The sequence below is a fragment of the Equus quagga genome, chromosome 2, assembly GCF_021613505.1.
Source record: "Equus quagga isolate Etosha38 chromosome 2, UCLA_HA_Equagga_1.0, whole genome shotgun sequence".
NCBI lineage: Eukaryota > Metazoa > Chordata > Mammalia > Perissodactyla > Equidae > Equus > Equus quagga.
This window is the reverse complement of record NC_060268.1, coordinates 55,344,160-55,364,210: the sequence shown is the minus strand read 5'-3', so window position 1 is coordinate 55,364,210 and position 20,051 is coordinate 55,344,160. Positions and strand designations below refer to the sequence as shown.

Sequence of the window (20,051 nt, the reverse complement as noted above, 5' to 3'; positions counted from 1 at the left end):
GGGGGGTGGAGAGGGGGCGCTCCTGGATGTGGGGGCGACGTGGGCACCTTCTCTGGAGCACTGTGCTGGGTTTGGGATACGGGGAAAGATCTGGAGGAAGAGGGGTGCGGGCGCGCGTGGTGCTCGCCAAGTTAGGTGGCGGGCGCGGCGAGGGGAGGTGCGCAAGTTGGTGGACCCGGGGTTCGTAGCCCCGCGCCCAGGCTGGCGGGGGGCGTGTGCGCGCCAGCGCGCAGAGGCCGGCGGTCCGGTGGGGCGCTCCCCGCGCATTCGGAGCGGGCGTCTACAAAAGCAAACAAGCAGAAAGAGAGAGATCGCAAGGCACCCAAACTTATTTCTGCCCTGGGAATCCTTCCCTCCCTGAGGTTCCAAGCGTTTCTGCGAGAACCTGGGAATGGTCAGTGTGAGTTGAATGCTGGTTGGATAGTGCAAGCGATGTTCCCCCCTCACCGAGCGATTTTTACACTTCATTTTAGAGTGTGTTGCCGGGCGGGGGGGGGCGGGGGGAGCGGGGGTAGTTGGGGAGATCCGTCGCCCCCTCCTTGCTTTTTCCTACTTAAGGTGGAGTATTGGAGAAAGCTCACTCTCTCCCTCTTTTTAAAGGTGTCGGAACCTGGTGTTGGGTTTTTCTTGGGGGTGGGGATTATTTATTTGAATGCGCCTGGAGTTTGCAAAGAACAGGAGGAAGCTACGGCTTTAATTACTGTTGTAAATAATGTATAAATCACGCCTGTCACTCCGGAGGAAGCGGGCTCTCGCGAGCCGCCCAGGGCTGGGGACAGAGAGGATCTCCAATCCGAGCTTGGGCGCTAGTCCAGCGCGCCCCCTCCTCTTGCTACTCGGCTTCTGGCGGCGTTGGGGAGGGCTGGGGAGTGGCGAGTTGGGGCCCCGGGAGCCGCTCCCTTCCTCTGGTTATAGTTGGAGGTAGGAATATGGCTGATCATGTGCTGGCTGTTTTACAGTATTCCCCCCGTACCCACCCCCCCACCCTTAGCCACACCCCCTGTCCGGGCGCTTTCCCATTCACGGAATTCGAGTACAGTAAAAGCAATCAGGATGACACACTCGAAAAACATTTAATTAAAGGCGATTTCCGAAGAGCGAACACACCGAACCGCGGTTTGAGCGGGAGGGGGTGCAGCGAAGGCCGGGAGTGAAGGGAGGGGGATAGGGACCGGGGGCCGGGACCTGCCGCTAGCTTGGGGAGTTTGTGTGTGGAGAGCTTTTGGCTGCAAAGAGTATATTTAGACCCTGAGACGGTGGATTTGGAATGCGAGCGGGTTATGTAACAGGGTTAATCAGAAACACTGGAGAAAATCCCCTTCATGTGTTTCTGAAGGTTTTTTTTTTTTTGGAGAGGGGAAACCCGTAAATAGAAAGCCTTTCTAATTTCTGGTTTTTGCTGCCCCCCCCCTCTTTTTTAACGCCCCCCCCCCCCCGTGTTATTAGCATCTTCAGGTGTCATTCTTGCCAGAAGGTGTTGTAAGAGATTGGGTTGGCAGGCTGCAGAACCCACTAGCAAATCCGTAACTTGCTGTTCTTGCAAATTATATAACGCTGGGGCATTCAGTACCACCAGCCCCCTAGGCTCAGCAAAAAGGGGAGAGGGACAAAGTGGGGGTGGGATGCATCTTGCACAGCTGACCTGCTGACCCATATCCCCTTGCCCCCTGGAGGCCCACCCCCCCACTCACTCTTTTTTGAACCAACCCCGTGTCATCCCTCCGGAGATTTAATGGGGGAGGGAGAGGAGGTAAGGCCCAGACACTCAACTCACATCCTGCACGCAGGCACAAGGTTATGTAACAGTCTGAGTGGAAAAAGGAAGGTCAGAGATGGAAGCATCCTTTAGCTAACACAGCAGTAGTAATAGCTTCCAGAAATTATGTGCATTTGCAGACTTTAACCTCAGATGTAGCATCTCTCCTCAGGGGTACCAATCTTTGTGTGTGTGAGCTAGGGAGAAAAAGAGAATGTGTAAGTATGCCCAGTAGATGAGAGTGATTTGAAAATGGGAAATGTTTGGGTTTTCAGATGATGTAATGGAGTTGGCAGAATATGCAAGTCGGCTCCCAGAGTGTAAGCAGCAAGAAAATTGGAGCTGGCATCCAGTATTAATGTTGCATAAATTACAATATCGGAAAGAAATTAACCTACACACTAGGTGATTACACCTTTTTAATACTTAAACATAAAGGCACACAACTCAAAAGGAAAAGCAAATATCATCACTTTATAATTAGCATTCTCAACCTCTAGGAGGGTTGAGTGGAGTTCTTGGCAGAGGGTGAAGTGGGAAGCTTTCTGATTTGGGAGATGCTTTCCAGAGAGGTAGTGGGGTTAGCTTTCAGCCAGCCAGCGTTTGCAGTGCACAGAGATTGTGGTCTGGATTCTCATGACATTGAGGTGACCTCATGAGACATATCCTAGGTAGACTTGAAGCTGTTGCTGAATTCCGAACTCCTGGGAATCCACATGTCAAAGGACTGTCCGTTTAGTGCCTGAGCTTCCAGAATCAGATGTGTGACTTTATAATCTGAAAGACAACCTCCCCTTCTGCTTAAAACTGGGCAGGGAATGTTAACAGTTTTAATGAAACTGTTCCGTTTTCTAGGTGGTATTGATGGCTGGTGTCATTCAGTCTCATCTTCGCAGCACAATGAAAGGGAAAAAAGAAAGGCAAGAGGCAACGTGGGAAGTAAGAATGAAGCGGAAAAAACCACAGCAAATCTTTAATTTAACAAGGCTTTTGAGGACTTTAGGGAGCCATGAGCATTGTGACATAACTGTTGTTAAAAACCCTTTTCCAGAATCTCGTTATTATATGCATGCCAGAAGCTTACATATTTTCCTTCACTCAAGTTATCCTTACAGGGCTGTGTGCCACGCGCTTGGTTTGGAACACCAGTGTGGAAGGTAGAAGGCTTTTAGGGCAGGCTGACCTAAAGGAAAAATCGAAACCAAAAGATGATGGGATTAACACTGAAAAGCTCAGTTGGGTTGAGATGGAACCCCCTGGAAGCTCAGCTTAGATTGACTTAAAATCAGTTAACAAGGCCTGTGGTTTATTTGTAACCCTGAGGACTTCTAGACCCACATAAGTCTTTGACTTGGAAAGTGCTTCGCCTCCATTCCCCCCTTCAGTCTTGGCTCATTCACTTTCTGGTGGCTGCTCTTGCCTGGCAATTTATAGCGCTTTCTAGAGATTGATTCTCAGATCAGCTTTGCTTACACGGACATGGCCCTCCACACTGAACAAATGATGCCCCATAGTTTGAAAGAGCTACTGGCTAGGATAAAGTCCTTTGCCAGAGGGATGGAATAATTATTTTTTAAACGAAGGGACTTTATAATTTTCCGGTAAATTGCTCATAAAAACATTTATAATTATACCCTTTATAAAAATGTAATAGAATCATTTTAGAAAATGCATTTGATAATAGTTATGATAACCTTTTTTGTTGCTTCCCCCTTATTCTTAAAAAGAATTTAATTATGAATCCAGAAGTCAAATCTTGAGTGGCTAAAAACGTTTATAGCAGCCTCTTTTTATGTTAGTCACCTGCTGGAATTTTCCAAAACTTACTGGCATTATGATGAGCCCTTGGCTTTAGAAAATGTATTTCTGAAACTGAAATATGGAGCCGGCGTGGAAGCCCCCTAACCATGAGACCTTTAAGTTGTGTTTTCAAGGCAGCAGAGGTGGCGGGTACAGCACACACTGCTGGCTCCACACCAGACTCCTAAGTGGGATGCACGGAGGTGCAAGAGTGTGCATTGCAATAGTTGTGCCTCTGGATGGAAATGTTCTGAGGATTTTTGGTAGCAAACTGACTCCTGTCTGGAGCTGACCTTTGGAATGCCAGGGAGACAAGCCCACCGAGTCTTCTCCTTGAGCCACCCTCTTGTCACTTGAGTTAAGATGCATGTTTTTCTCCAGATTCTCCCATTTTGCCGGTAGGACATTGTGGTGTGATGTTGGAAGGACAGACAGAGTTGGGTGTCCCTGGAAATTCTGTTCGTGTGATACGGTCTCTTACAGCATATGCCACTTTTTCTGAGTGTGCTCTTCCTTTCTCCCTCCATCTTCCTAGTCTACTTGATGAATTGTGCTTCTTAGCTTATATATGTACCTCTGTGTCTGTAGAAGCAAAATAAATACATAACAACATTTCAGGTGTCTGGAGAAAGAGTTGTAATGTGACTGCCTCATGTGCAAAAAAAATAGCATAGAAAATGCAGCTCTCCTCATATGACATATACTGCTGCTCACCTCTTTGTCTTCCGTGAGCCAGTGTGCAGGAACTTTGAGGTAGATGTTTGCTCCCTCAAGGAGATTCTGACCCAGTCATCCCAGATGAGTGATGGATGCCACCGGGCAAGAAGAGTCTGCTTTGGGAGGCCTGGAGGTGCTGGGGTAAACACTAACCTAGAATGTTGGGTACCTTTCTGAATATGAAGACGTCTTCCTTGCTCAGAATTTAGGGACTGCCTCTGTCTCTCTCTGTCTCTCTCTGGTGTTCTCTCTTCTATCAGTTTTTAAATTGGGGTTTTTCTCCCCCCCTTTTTTTGTATCTAATTCATATTGCGAAGTGTTGGTTTGGAAATAAGGTGTTAAATTTTTCACCCATCTTATTAGGCAGTATGTTAAGAAAAATAAAATTGAATCATTTTGCATTAAAGCTTCAGAAAAATCCCTCCAAATAATCAGTGTTTGAATGTTGATTAATATACAGTAAACCATGATTTTTCTATAAGGGTACCAAGGTGTTACTGATAAATTGGTGTTTCTGGCTAACAGTAGATTAGCCAGAAATATTTTCTGACTTTTCCTTCTTGAATATATATTTTAAATGTGCTGGTCCCCTTTCCTACCCTAGAAAGAACATTGAGAATGTAATCGAATCTTTCTTTGCACTTTGAGGATCTTCTGGTGCCACAGGGTCACTGTTCTGAGGATAAATTCTGATTGTACGTTATAGAGCCATAAACGGAGACAGCATCAGAGATTGGGCTAAATCTGTCCTGATCCCAGCTTGGAAATGGTTTTCTTCTTTTGTTAAATCCTCCATATTAGTATGTTTTGTTATTGGCGCCCTTGTGCTGTTAAGTTGCAAGCAGCGAAATAGAAATTCACTTCAATTACTTGGTTCTGGTTAATTGAGGTTTTTACTTGATAGGAAAATTTCAACCAGAGTCTAGAGCCTTAATTCTTTCTCTTGAGTTATAGAGGATGTAGAATTATTCTCAGATATTCAGGCTGTTGTATTTACAAGGAAGTTATGTACTATAGTGCCATCGCGTTGTGTGACTTCTCCCCTGTGTAGCAGTAGAGAGGAATGCCAGCTGATTTTGCCTCTTCCTTAGATACGTTGAAGCGGTGTCTTTGGTCTAGGACTTGTAAATTGAGAAAGTTAGGAACCTCAAGAATTAGAAGGAAGAGTTTCAAGAATATCAATAGTGAACATCTAGATTCCCCCAAAGGAAGCTCTCTCTCCAAGCTTAGGCCTTGTTCACCGGACCAGTATGGAGAGCATTCTGGAATCACAGCATCCGTCGGAGGCTGACTTTCTCAGGGCCGTCCTACTTGACTTAATGATAGTCTGCAGTTATCTTGTGCTATCTTTGATGTGGTAGTGTTGGAAATTCAGCTTGGGAGTCTTGGCATTCTTTTGTATCAGCCCAATTATTTTTTATTTTTTTTGCTTTTGGAGTAAAGACATCAAGGAGATTGTCTAAAGAACTCCTTCCATGCGGGGAATGGGGCGTGATGAGGAATACATATACGGCAGCTCGTGGTTTAGGCAGGCTTGCTTTTTGCTGTGGCTTTTACATGCTAATGTTAAAAGGAATTCCAGGTAACAATTCCCTTGTGTTGGTGGAAGGACAGTTTTTTTCCTAACAGACATTTATGGCCCCAGCTGACACGTCATTATTACAGATTGTCTTATCACATTACATGCTGGGGCACGTTGACAGTGGCGTGGCTCTGTGGTTTCCTGGTGACTGTCTCGTCCACAGATCTGAGGCCCTGGAGGCCGGCTGGGGAGCCCTCTGCAGTGCCCACTGCCAGCTAAGTGGACAGGTTTCCCACGCTCTTGAAGGTGCTGGAGGACTCCAGGCTGTCCCAGGTAGTTTCTCTCCCAGGGCTCTTTTCCCTGAAGCTCAGTCAGAGGCTGGAAAAGAGTAGGAACAATTAGAGTGCAGAGGATTTATAATCTCCTAGCCTCGAATCATCTCCAGCAATGTTACCGAGCATTTGAGTTTGATTATGAACTTTAAGAAAGTGTGTGGAAGCAATTAGGAAGTTCCTACATCCGTGAACCGACCATGATAGACAGAAACTGTTCTGGGGTACAAGGAAGGGTACCACTTAGTACAGGATCCTCAAGCCTGTGAAAGAGGCAGCGCACTGTTAAAAATACCTAGCTTACTTCGGGGGAGGATTTGGCTGAATACTGATGAAGTTTATGAAATATGAATGTAGTGAAGTTGCTGTACGTAAGTGGTAGGCGTGTGTGAAAGAAGTAAGAAGAAATAAAATTGTGGATAAATGACAGTCTGAAACTTGATGGAATTGTATACGTGACAAGAATGGTGACGTTTGGGTCTGTGCTTAATGGGGGAAAATAAACTGGCTTAAATTCTATATGTCAAGCTAGATGTGGGACTAAAAATTACAGAATATAAAATCATTTGACTTATTTTATAAGCAAAGAATGCTACCGAGGAGAAGCAGGCAGGTTGCAAAGAATCGAGGTGAAACAGAGTGGGGGAGAAAAATGAGGGACCAACACTTGAATGTATGATGAGGTATGGTAATCACTGTTTTAAATAATCCAGACTATTAACTACTGTGCTGCTAGATAGAGAATTCGTTATAGCCAAACAAAAGGCATAAATATGAATTTTAGGTTGTGTGGGAGAAATCTTCTTGATCCCCAAAGCATAAATGCATGTACTCAGAAGCAAAGCTGCACACGAAGTAATTTTTTCTGTCTTATCCTGATTAATTGACAGCCAACTGTATGCCTCTTTCCTGAAGGTGACTTTACAATCTCCAGACACAGACATTTCTCTCAGAAGTGGAGTGAAGGAAGGAGAACCACAAGCTAAAGTGTGTTTCGCTGGGTGAAGTATTTTGGGGGAAAGATAAGACTGGTGAAATAGGGGAATGGAGTCGTGCCTACAGAGATTAAGAATGCCTGTTTGGGGCTGGGGAGTGGGGGCTGTGAATGAAGGAAGGGAATCTCTAGAGGGAGAGTCTTCTGTGCAAAAGAAAATGAAATTAGCATTGACTCTGAAGTGGCTGGGAATGCGACTTTCTAATTTTAAATTATCTTTAACAAGGGCAATGAAAAGAGGAAAAGTTGACACTTTGAGAAGTTATGATGAACTTGTCGAGAATGCCAATTGACAAAGGCAGGTAAGGGAATACTTGGGAAAACAGAACAGGAACAGGTCTGAAGGGCACGATGTCTGCTTCCTAGGGTGTTAAAGGAATTGGCGGGTGTGTTTATTGACTCTTCCAATTAGTTTTAAAGAAACCTGAAGAAATGGACAAAGACGGAGGAAAGAAACCGGATGTGATTCTGCACTTCCAGAAGCAAAGAAGCTTATATCATCCTGTTTGATCGATGCCAGTCATGGGGAGGAGTGGCTGTATAGAAGTTAATGGAATTGCAACATACAAATCACAGAAGAAACAAGGGTATATTTAGCAAGTCTGAAAACTCTTCAATAAACTGCATTCCTTTTCATTTTCACTGTACAGTTATAAAAACAGCGGATGGTCATAGGCCACTGTAACGATAAAGCATGTGCTGCCAGGAACGTGTGTGTGACGAGCATGTTATATCTGAAAGGACAGGGCAGCTGGGAGGGTGAACTGCCTGTAACTCTCAATTGTCCAGGTAATGAAGCATTGGGAAAGCAAAGGCAAATGAAATACTTTGATAATCAAAAACGATTCTTCTTTTAGTGATCATATTAGTCGATTGATGATGATAAATGTGAAATTGCCAGAGTTGTATTTTACCATTTCTGGCACGCATGACCCACTTTGGAGGAGCAGTTTCTGTAGACCAGACTGTTAACCCAGAAGATGTAGAACTTCACAGAGTGAAGGATGACGGTTGAAGATTAGTGAGGTTCTAGACTTTCTCAAGGCCCCACAGAGAATCAGTAGGAGAACTGATGCTACACAGAAAGGGTTCTAGAAAGTTCTAAAGCTCGCTTTCTAACCTTGAGCTAGTATGTGGTGCTCGCTCATCATGCTGGTCATGTTTTATTAGACTAAAGCCTGTTAGAGCCAAAAGGGGTGTGATAAATCATCTAGTCTAGCCACCCCTGTCACCCTCCATGCGCCACCTGCCATTTAAACTAATGTTCATGGACATCTAAGAATGTGTGTGTGGTCCCATTCCTAATAAGTAGCAAGGCTGTGACAAGAACACAGGTCTTCTACTTCCTTACCTAATATTCTTTCCACTTATATGCTGTGCCACGATGTTTGGAAGTTCCAGTAAGGTACAAAGTCAAGTTCCTGTCCCCCAGGAAAACATGAGGATCTTACCATGTGTACACAAGTTAATCCAGCGTTAGGTAGTAGATATGTCTGAAAGTAAGCACGAGTTATTTTGGCTCTGCGTCAATAGTGGAACATATTGTATCAGTAACTGTTACTTTTTAAAATCCCACTGGGCTTTTTTATTATTAATTAAAAGTTAGCTAGTGAGCTTGTCTGTGTCAGTAAAGCCATCCTAAAGCATAGTGAAAATAGCGTCTGTGTCTCGTGCTCTGGTTTAGTAGAAAGTAAAATACGGGATGTGGAGTCGAACATTTGTACTCATGCTTTGGGGATGCTGGGTGGAGCTGGAGCAGCCAGGGGGCGCAGTGGGGGAGGATGTGTCTCAGCTGCAGTCTTCTTTCCTCCAGGCAGAGATTAAGGCTGTGTGCTTTACAGAGATGCTCAAGAGCAAGTCTGCAAATGGAATACAATGTAGCCAGTAAAAATCATGTTGCAGTAGAAAAATATATTTCTTGATGGGGAAAATGTTGGTGATCTATTGCTTAGTGAAAAGTAATAGCTTCCACAGTAGTGAGTGCAGAGTGGCATCATTCTTGTAAAAACTATTGTATGTGTGTGTGTGTCTGTGTGTATTAACATCGGCCCACATATACCTAAATGATGAAATGATAAAGTGGTCATCTCTGGATAGTGAGATTATTTGAGTTTCTTTTTTCTTTGTGCTCTTCTGTATTTTCCAAGTTTCCTGCATTATGCGTGTATTAATTTTGTAACTCGAAAAAAATAAATCTTATTTTTTTTTCAAAATGATGGTTTGTTGTGTTGTGAAACTGGAGATACTCTGAAGGAACTAATTCTGAACTTAGTATGTTACACAGAATTTCTTGATATTTCAGGATAGGCCAAGTTTACTGGCCCAGCGAACAGTACCTTTGACAGTCGCATTCAGCCAGGAAAACAAGGCTTGAATATGAAAAGGAGTGTCCTAATATTGGCATTTCTTGCCCCTGTAGGGCAATGTCTTTGAAGCGTTTGTTCTGTCACCTAGAATGAGAAAAGCATACTACATTGTGAGCCAGCGTGTGCACACACACACACACACACACAACACACACACACACACACACACACACACGACATAAACTTTTCACATAAAATATTTATTCTTTATCTTCCATGCACTGTTATTTTTGCTCTATTATTTAAAGACGAAATACAAGTCATGAGCCACCAAATTGGTTTCATGATCCATTTATGGGCTGTTCTGTGCAGGTTGAAAAACCCTGTCCTGGGCATGAGGTAGGAGCAGCCTTTCTGCGGGCCAAGGCCTGGCTGTGGGAGGGAAGGAGGGCTGGGAGTGTTTCCGCAGTAACTGATGTTGATTCCAGGTGTTACTCATTATGATTTTAGGGAGGAGGCAGAGGAGGGAAAATAATGTAAATACTTATTATTTGTAATCCTACAGTATCTTTATGCCGCTTTTAGCACATGCTTGTTAGTATCCTATTACAGTTAGACGTGCATTTACCTACACTGGCTTAGAAGGTAAATTCTGGGCTCCCCCTTTGCTTGGAGTTGATTTCACTGTGTCAAAGCACCATGGTGGCATTCTTTCATTCAACAAGTATTTGCTAAGCACCTTCTGTGTGCCAGGCACTGTGCTAGTCTCGAGGGGTAAAGCAGCGAACAAGGGAGGCTGGAGCCCTGCCTTCCTAGATCTTACATTCCAGTGGTGGCGACTCTCCATGTAGCCCACTGTCTGGGTCACCTTTGCCCAGCACTTCTGAGGGTTGTCCTCTACATGTGTCTGAAAGTTGGCCTTTCTCGCCTCTCTTCCTTATATGTGCCTTCACCCTCCCCTCCTCTTCTCCCCCACCCAGTCTTCCGTCTTATGTCCCAGTCTCTCTTTGCTGATTGACATCCTATGATCATTTTAGCTCTGGAGGAGACTCGCCCCCTCCCTCCTGTAGTTCTCCACTCTGTCTTTTAACAGTGTCAGTCATATGGGCCCTGCTCATTCAATAAACATGTAACCTCTTCCTTTGCGAAGTTCCTTGACGCTGTCTTACAGTGTTATTTCCTGGGTAGCAGTCTAGCCTCTCCAAGAAGGCCAGCACCGTGGTTTACCCTTTTTCCCCAGCACAGTGCCTTGCCCAAAGCAGGTGCTCGTTAACTGTGCAGATAGTCTGCCACGTGGCCCTGCAGAGCTGTTTGCTTTCTCAGTAGATCCAGCTCGGCACTTCCCGACTCTGCAAGCACAGCTTCTGCTTGCTTACACTTCCAATTGGGCCTTGGGTTTGGACCCAGCTGCCCTTGTTTGTCCTACTTCCGTCTCTCTTGGATCCACCAATCTTCCCCTTGTTGGCGAGTTCAGGCCTGCGCCAGTCTTGAGCAACTCAGACTGAGGCTGGATGTGTTGGGAAATAGCATACATAGTTGTTACAAGCCTGCTGGGAGTGAGACAGACCTGGGCCAGAGGCCCAGGTGTGCTGTGTGCTAGCTGTGTGACCTTAGGTAAGTTCTTTAACTACTCAGTCTTGTTTCTTTCATCACCTGAAAACAGGGCTGGCTGGCTGGTGATGCTGCCAGCTTCCCAAGGTGGCTGGGAGGGTCACCTGTAATAGTGCATGGCAGGATCCCTGGTGTGCATCAAGTGTGGCTCCAGTGACAGTGGTGATGATGGAGCACACACAGGAGCCGGGGGCCCTCTTGCCATCGTTCCCCTGAGTCCTCCTCCTCAGATCTTCAGGTCCCTTTGCTTGGAGCATTCCTCCTTGGTTTTGATTGGTTGCTCTGTGAAATAAGCAAGAGTCCCAGGACCTCTGAAGCCTTTCCTTTTACTGCTAGTTCTCTTTCCTGGACTAGATCCTGCCCCAGTCCCTCAGCTCAGCTGCCCTGGCTGGATCCTGCCGAGGGAGTTAAGTTCAACACCATCAGCCACTCGTTGGGCTTCCCTGAGGTTACAACCCACACCTTCAGCTGAACCAGAGGTGGGCTCATGTCTGCCTGCTCCCTTTCCCCCAGCCTCACTATTCCTGCGGTACCCGCTAGCTGCCCTCTCCAGCCATTGAGGCCGGGGGTGCTCCCTCCTTCCCTCTGTGCTCCCGTGTTCTCTCACGCCTCATTTCTCAGCAGCCCATCATTCCTTGCCCTCCCTTCCCCTTTACTCACTTTCTCCTCCCTGCCAAAAAATCACATTGGAGAAGCTTGTCTGCAAGGGTTCCATTCAACTTGTTCTACATTAATGCTCCACTATGGTGACCCACTGCTGAGTCTTTTGCTTGTAATGTAATCTAATAATTTACATGCACTTTGGAAGCAGTACTCTCAGAGACTCACAACCTGCTTGAAATTGCTCTGCTGTTACAGTATTTGAGCTGATGAGAGAGCAGCGTGAGAAAGTAGTTATTGGTACCACAATGGTATTGGGTAAACCCAAGAAAATAATGTCAGCACACGGTGAGGGTGTGCTGGTGGATTATTGTATCTTTTTGTAGAGAATCAATTAAATTTGCTAAGGGTTTTTTATTGATTTTGGCTCGTAATTGGACTAGGATAGGTCAAAGGATGGTAGGGGTAGAAGCGTAGCAAGCTACAGGCAGCAAATCAAGAATGGAGTCATGTCTTGGATGCTGTGAAAATGTTTTAGTTTTGATATACTATATGACTTATTAATTGGCACTGTGATTAGGTTGTTTTATTTCTTCACTCAGACATGTTGGAAGCCAATTGTAATATGCAGTAGTAATGAAAACAGAGTAATGCTTTAATAATAGCACCATTGTAAAGTGAATTACACCATTAAATGTCTATTTTGTCTAATTTGTATTGTGATAGTGTGCGTGATACACACACATACGGACTTAGAGTGGTTGGTCTTTAAGAAACAGACTCTAGCTGAGAAGTCCCAATCCTATAATATTGGACAGTCAGTGAATGAAAGTAAGCCATTGTTCAGTGAAAAAGTGAGTTTTTCTATATTTAAATATAAATATATATATATATGTATACACAGACGCATACATCTGCAGATATGTATACTCACACATATTGTGCCAGTCAGACAGGTCAAGAAGAAGCTGTGTGACAGTGGCATAAAAAGTGCTTGCCTTGTGTTGCCTTTTAACACATTTCTTAGCCTGCATGGGGAAAGAGATCAGTTATGGCAGGCCAAGTCAATTGTAGTATCAAGGCCAGGGTTTGAAAACAAGGCTTTGTGCATTTGCTTCAACCTCTTCGTCCTCATTACCATGTCTGAGAACCTCTATTAATTGATATTTCTCAAGTTTAAGGAGAAACATTAAGGGCCCAGGAACTATGGTCATTTTATTTGGTCGTTTGTCTCTCAAGGAAGGACACTGGCCAAACAACTTCTTCCACAGTAGAAAGATAGAGGTGTCTTTTTATGCTTTAAGTCATAAGGTAACCCTAGAGCAGAGACAGGATCTGAGAAGGCAGCATCAAATTGTAAATTAAAAAGTCCAAGAATGGATTACACTCTGCTTTGGTCCCAGTGACTTTATCCCTTCACTCCCAGGGTGGCCGGCATTGGAGGGGGGTGGGTAGTTTGGCACTAGTTGTCCATAAGTTTCCAACCATCAGAGTAGTGCCTCCAGGGAGGGAGGTCCCGAAGGCTTACATGGTTCATCTCCAGTCTGGATCGCTGCCTCCAAGACCTTGTCTCCATTTTTTCCTGCAGGGGCCATCTAGAAGGGATTTTACTGGGAGTTTCCATCTCATCCCTGCTCTCACTCCAGATTTTGCTTCTCAACATTGTCACTACTACCACCTGGTAATAGGAACCTCAGATCTGGTCCAAAGAATTGAGATTTTATGCGGTTTAGAATATATTTAACTTTCATATATGTCAGGCTTACTCGGATGACCAAAATATTGAAAGCAAGTTTGCTTCATAAACAACTGTGCACTCCCTGTATCTCAGATCAACAATGTTGATTTTAAACGCCGTGAGCGTTTGAAGAGAGAGTAAGCAGCATCAATGCCTGGCATCTGGATTAAGAATACAGTTAGTGGAGAAATGTTATTGCAAGCCTCAATGAAAAATATCAATATCATATTGTGCCTAATAAAATATTATAATGAAAATTACCATGGTGTTTGACAACATCCCTTTATTAATTGGTCTTTTCCATGATTATTTCTTCATAACAGACACACTCTGGGTTTATTGCTCATTAGTTAGAGTCCTTATTGAATTCACATTTTGCTGCTTCAGCTGTGTTTATCTTCTCATTGGTCTTAGTTCCTTGAGGGCAGCATTGTAGATTGTCTTGTCTTCTGTCCCATATTTCTTTCTCTTACTTGGGCATTCAGTGAATGCCCTCAGGATGCTGGTGACAGTGCAGTTTAGAATCAATACATGAAAGACAGCCAGCTGAGAGAAAACTGGGATGAGGCAAGAAACTCTAATCTTCTTCAAAAGCTTCAGATGTTTAAAGGTGATGCACTATATTGCCTCCTTTCATTGATTCATCAAGTATTTATTGAGTACTTACTATGTGCCAGGTCCCATGTTGGTCAATGGAGGTGCAAAGTTGAGTTAAAGGAATTGATAGGCAGGAAAGACACATTAACTAGTAATTTCAAAAAAGGTGGAGAGTGCTATAACAGAGATACAAAATATATAGCACAGAGGAAGACAGAGAAGATACTTCATGAGGAGTCAGGGAAAGCTCACTGAGGTGGATACATTGCCTGGTTTCTGGAAAAATGGGGAGAGATTTGCCTAGAGGGCAAAAAGTGAGAGGAGATTCCAGGCCAAGGTACCTGAGGTGAACGTTGGTGGCACATTCAGGTGGGGTGAATGAGGTGTATAGAGTATGTTGGCAAAGACTAGGAGATGAAGTTGGAGAAAGGAGGCAGGGGCCCGGCTAAGCATTTTGGACCTTCTCCTATGGCTAAATTTTGAGCAGGTGAAAAATACCTGATTTCTTTTTGGTAGGGTGCTTAAGCATGAGGATGTTGAGGTTCAGGCTGGAGAACTGACCTGTAGATAAGGAGCCACGTTAGGAGATCTCTGTGATAATTCTGGAGAGACATACTGCATACTGCAGGCTGGGACTCGAATGGGGTGAGGAGGTGGGCTCTGAAGTAGAATCCCCAGGAGGTGGAGTTGGAGGTAACGACAGGAGTCAGTCCAGAGTTGGGTGGAATTATTGGCTGGGACAGTTTCGGGGTGGGATATGAAGAGGGAAGAAGGTGTGAGTTCTCTATGGATGGGCTGAGTTGGAGGTGCCAGGAAAGTGTGTGACGCACACCTGGAATGTGGGTCTGGCAGAAAGCATGTGACAGTATGTTACCTGGGGAATTTGGAATAAAAGTATTTTATCAAGGACCCGGAGCTCGGGAGGGACAGCTGGACTGGAGACGTGGAGCCCTAGCTCTGAGCAGCATATTTGACAAGGGATCGGAAGGTGAAATTTTATACCAGGTTATGTTCGTGGACTTTGAAGTGATAATAGGAGAAAATAAGCCTAGGATGCAAGTGGGTGTGATTGAGAAGGTACAGGAGATGGCTTGGTGCAGTGACAGAGAAAAGTATCTGAAAAAACGGGCTATGGACCTGGAAATCCTTCCTTTACTAAAGGCATAGCAAAAGCAAGAATGTTTTTAAATCCAGAGGTTCTGATGCACTTTGCTGCTTCGGGTGGCATCTGAGTTTATCTGTTTTGATGGTGGTTTCTCCTTCCAACATGTCTAGCTGATGATTGAAGAGTTGCTGTCCCCCCCTCCCTTTTTTAAACTTTCTACACAGCCTAGCATTGATTTATCCTGTCTCTAAAGGGAATCTGCCTCACACTTGGCAGAACCTCAAGGTTGGGAGAAATGGAATGAATAGTAGCTGTGGAGAGGTCTCCACAGTGCCCTGGGAGAAAGGCTTCGTGGGAGAGAAAGTTGAAAGAGGGTCTTGAGAAAGGGTGTGGGATCTTCAAAGGATGGGCCTGGCCATGGGAAACTAAATGGAATGATTTTTTTTTTTTAAGTTGACCAGGAAGAGAAAGAGAAATGCACAAGTGTTTGTTGGTGGGTGGATGATGATGTTGATTATTATAGTGGGATGGCTGTTCCGTGTGTTTATGACACTTAGTGTTTTCAAGGGGTTTGCACATATGCAGCAGCCTCTGGAGGTCCTGGGAAGAAGACGACAGTGTTTCAGCCCATGGAGGGACCAGAGAAGTGTTGTGTAATTAGGCAGACCTGTTGACTTAAAACAACTTGGACGCTAATAGGCTGAACTTATCTTTAATGCCAGCAAGCATGACAAGAGGGGGCTTTGCTTTCTGGAAGGGCCATCCCCTTGCCTTCTGAGGCACTGGCCGGGCTCCCTATTGTTTTCAAAGAGCTCTGACTAAATACTTTCCCTGTAGATATTCCACTAATATGTCATATGAATTATTTGTGTTATCTCTGTGCTGTGAAATTAGAGGCCTTCACCCACAGTGTGGTAAGCAGATTAAAACGAAAGCCTGTTTTTTATGGTGTGGGGGAAACCGGGCAAATATCAGGGAACCATTTTGTGAGTGTTTGATCTGACAGTGGGGAGGCCTTGGGACGCCAGTGTCTTCTAAAACCTGAAAGCTGAGCTCCGGCTGGAGTTTTCTTCAAAGAGGTTTATGTTTTATCCGTTGGCACTTCTGAGGGGGAAGGACAGTTTGGAGTGGGTGATGCTGTAATGACTCTTTTCTCACTGCTATTTTCTTCTCCGGCTTTTTAACTTTGCAGAAAGCCCTTCCAGTTCTACTGGTCAGACCCCGTTCAGGACGTTGGTGGCCAAACAGTCCCCTTTTGTTAAGCGAGCGTCCTATTTTGGTTTCTCTTGAAAGGTGCCCTTCAAGACAGCAGAGCCTTTATTTGGGCTGTTTAGAATCGAGCCTTGAAGAAACCAAAACAGAAATCGTTCTAAACCCAGGCCAAGTGCCTCCTTTGCCCAGCAAGGCAAAGCTAACCCCGCACAAGATGAAATCTAACCAGCTGGTTACCTGAGAACCACCTTGGGGAGTTCTCCAGCTTGACTTCTCTTGCTTTGGCCACCATCCCGAGAGCCAGTGAAAGCTGTGGGTCATGGCCTTTCTGTGCAGAGATGCAGCAAAAGAGTTATGGCTCTTGGGGAAGTAGCATAGGTTGGGTTATGTTTTAAAAGGTCCTGTGTCAGCTTGCAAAATGCTAAGGATCTGTAAGGACCCTAAGTGGAAATGGGTCAGAGAAGATACTTATGACCATAAGCCTAGTTGTCTTAGAGTGGTGCAATTTTTCTTCTTTATCACTCAAGCTTTCGATAAGTTCATTTTATTCAATTTATCTATTCCTTTTGTTTTTTAAGAAAAAGGTATCCATAGCTTTAGCCTATCTCACCTACTTCTGCTATTTCTGGTTCTGCCTTTTTCTGTCACACATTAGGTAAACTGAGTCATTTGAGAAAATTAGGTCATATATGGGATTTGATAATTTAGAGGCTGTGCAATTTGAGGTTATTTTTTTCTGTTATGATAGATTTGGGGTTAACCCCTGTGATTTGAAACAGGATCTTTATTCTTTTGTACCCAGAGATGCTCTGGTTTAGGGCTCAGGCAGGCTCATTGCACAAGTGCTGCCTTCAGTTTTGGCATTTTTCCTTCCTTCCTTTGGTATCACCTGGGTCATTCAGGTGGAATAGGGAAAGAGTATTGGGTTTTGTTAGAGAAAGAAAGACTGGCTAGACAAGTTTGGTCCCTAGGGGTAGTTTGGAGCCTTCTTGAGTGTGAGGTCATCGGTCTGAGCTTCCACACTTAACTGGTCAGGAAAGCTCTGCCCCTCCTCCTTAACTGCATGTTTCCCCCTGTGTTTCCAGAGGAGGAGACAGCTGCCTCTTGGGGAGCCTCCAGCATCCTGGGAGCATGCATCCCAACTGGCCCCTGTGTATACAGGCCACTGAAAAGTGAAGTGGTTTGGAGATAGGCATCATTTTAAGGCTAAAGTCACACATTTTAGAAAGTTAAGGACTGGTTCTGTGACAGGGAAGTTGAGCTAAATGTGCAGTTCTATTTTAATTTTCATTTGATGCCAAGGCGAAAGCATTGGGAGATAGGCTATAAATGTATAAGTAAGTCACTGCAAGAATAGCCCCTTGCAAAATGCAGATTTAGGGAGGCTAAATATTTTCTCACATACTTTAATGCACGTGAATAACCAACCCCTGATCGAGTTCCTGAGAAAGGGATGTTGTATAATCACTTAACCTTGGTCACTGTAAAGACTTGGACAGAGGGCTGCATAACTGTAAAGTGAGTATCTGGTTGTCTCACCGCGGGCTGCAATAACAGAATACTGTAGACTGGGTGGGTGGCTTCAACCGCAGACACTTGAATTGTCTCACAGTTCTGGAGGTTGGGAAGTCCAGACCCAGGTGCCAGCAATTTGGTTCTTGGTGAGGGCCCTTCTCTTGGCTTGTAGATGACCATCTTTTTATTGTATCCTCACATGGTGGAGAGAGGAAGTCCAAATGTCTCTTGGTCTTAGAAGAGCACTAATGCCCTCATGGGGACCCCCACCCTCATGAGCTCATCTAACAAATGACCTCTCAAAGACCTCTACCTCCTAATGTCATCACACTGAGGATTAGGGCTTCAACATAAGAATTGGGGGTGGGGGACATATACATACAGTCCCTGACATTGGTTGATGCTTAAAACTTACTAATAATTTTCAGGGTGGTCGATTTGTTTCCAAAAAGTTGTTTAAAATTCTTAAGTTCCTCATTTGTTTGTTTAAACAGAGTCCTATTTTTCTCTGTATGTTTTATCTTATGCATGTTTGTGTCGCATCATATTCCGGCACTGTTTGAAAGCTACAGTAGTAAAGCCCAAGATAATTAAGGCTGTGGTATCATTGTTTTAAATTAGTGTGTGTGATTTTTTTTGTTTTTGTAATTCAACAGCAAGTTCCTTCGTATTCTGCATAATTGGATCACATTTTAATTTTGTGGCAAATAAAGATCTATTTTACATTTCTATTAGAAAGACAAGCCCCTGTGGCTAGTCTGAATTAGGATGTTTGCTGTTGGTTGTACTGAAACTGCGGAGCCGTTTAGAGTTGATTCAGCTTCTAAACCTCATTTATGAATCTTTAGGGTAAGGAAAGAATCTTCAATCCAAAGATTATCCATAGCTGTAGATTTCATGTAAAAATAAATATTGAGACGACAAGAACATGAAATATACAAACACTAATGTGATCAGAGAGTAACTCAATCATGGGTCATCCAGTGTGGTATATACTCCAAAAACATATTGGTCTTTGACTCAGGCCCATCTGTTTGTGAATATATTTTGTTATATGTATGGTTAATGCCATGGGACTTTGCATGAAGGAAAATAATGAAGATAAACTGTGAAGAGTGTGTACTGGGTAAGTAATCAAGAGGCCTGGGTTCTGATCCCAGCTCAAACCATTCATTATGTAAGTAGCTTTGAGCCCCGCCCTGCCCCCCCACCTCCAGGTGAGTTCCAGCTGTAGCTCTGACAGGCACTGAGCTGCAAGTTCCTGCTGTCTCTGACGTTCTCTGACCTTATGACTGAGACCCAACTTTTTAAAAGATCCAGCAAAGAATATGCTTTCCTTATTCTTTCTACCTTTTTCAAAAAATTGAGGCATAATTTACATATCATAAAATTCACCCTTCTTAAGTGTGTAAGTCAGCGATTTTTAGTAGATTTATAAAGTTGTATAAGCACCACTACAATCTAGTTGTGGAATATTTCTGTCACCCCAAAAAGGTCCCTCATGCCCATTTGCTATTACTACCCCTTCCTACTCCCAGTCTAGAAAAGTCCTTAATCTACTTCCTGCCTCTGGAGATTTGCCTTTTCTGGTCCTTTCAGTTAAATGGAATCATACGATATGTGGTCTTTTGTGTCTGGCTTCTTTCGTTTAGCATGTTTCGGAGGGTCGTCTACCTTGTATCGAGTATCAGTACCTCGATCCTTTTTATTGCTGAGTAATAGTCCTTTGTAGGGATGTACCACATTTTGTTTATCCATTCTTCCTTTTCTGTCCTGTGGAGGGATTCTCACTGCAGGCTGCTCCGTATGGGGAAATAACAGGTCTCTTTCAGAAAAATGCAAAGCCTCTATCTCAGCCCTTCCTTTGAGGAAGAGGCTAGAGTTTTGTATTTGAAACCACTTAAAACCTTCCAAGTCAGTGGGCTGAGCTGGCTGGGTCACTGAAAATGTGATTAAACAGCTATGTAGTAACTACCAGTAAATGTGAAAGCACTAGGTGTAGATCCTTTTTTGTGATACGCAATTAATATAAATGTAAGGTTTCCGCATTAAGGAACCTGACTCAAAAGCTTTCCCAATGACAGCCCCCTTGTTGTTTTACATTCATTTTACACATTGGGTGATGAAATACTTGGATGCAAGAGTTAAGGACACTGGCTGTTACTCTGACTTAGTAATGTCACTTTGAACATTTTTCTCTAGAAGTCGTCAGAATTATTATGAACAACAACAAACCCAGAGAGGGA

The 20,051-nt window shown here is 44.1% G+C and overlaps 1 protein-coding gene and 1 long non-coding RNA gene across 2 annotated transcripts in view; both read left to right on the top strand.

The window, feature by feature from the left end:
• Nucleotides 1-20,051, top strand: part of LOC124235137 (nuclear receptor ROR-alpha-like) — a 515,162-nt gene that overhangs the window by 731 nt on the left and 494,380 nt on the right. The window lies entirely within an intron of this gene.
• LOC124234772 (uncharacterized) lies at nt 1,568-9,300 on the top strand. The gene is made up of 3 exons (XR_006887405.1): nt 1,568-7,114; nt 7,348-7,423; nt 7,534-9,300. It is a non-coding gene; the product is annotated as an uncharacterized LOC124234772 (long non-coding RNA).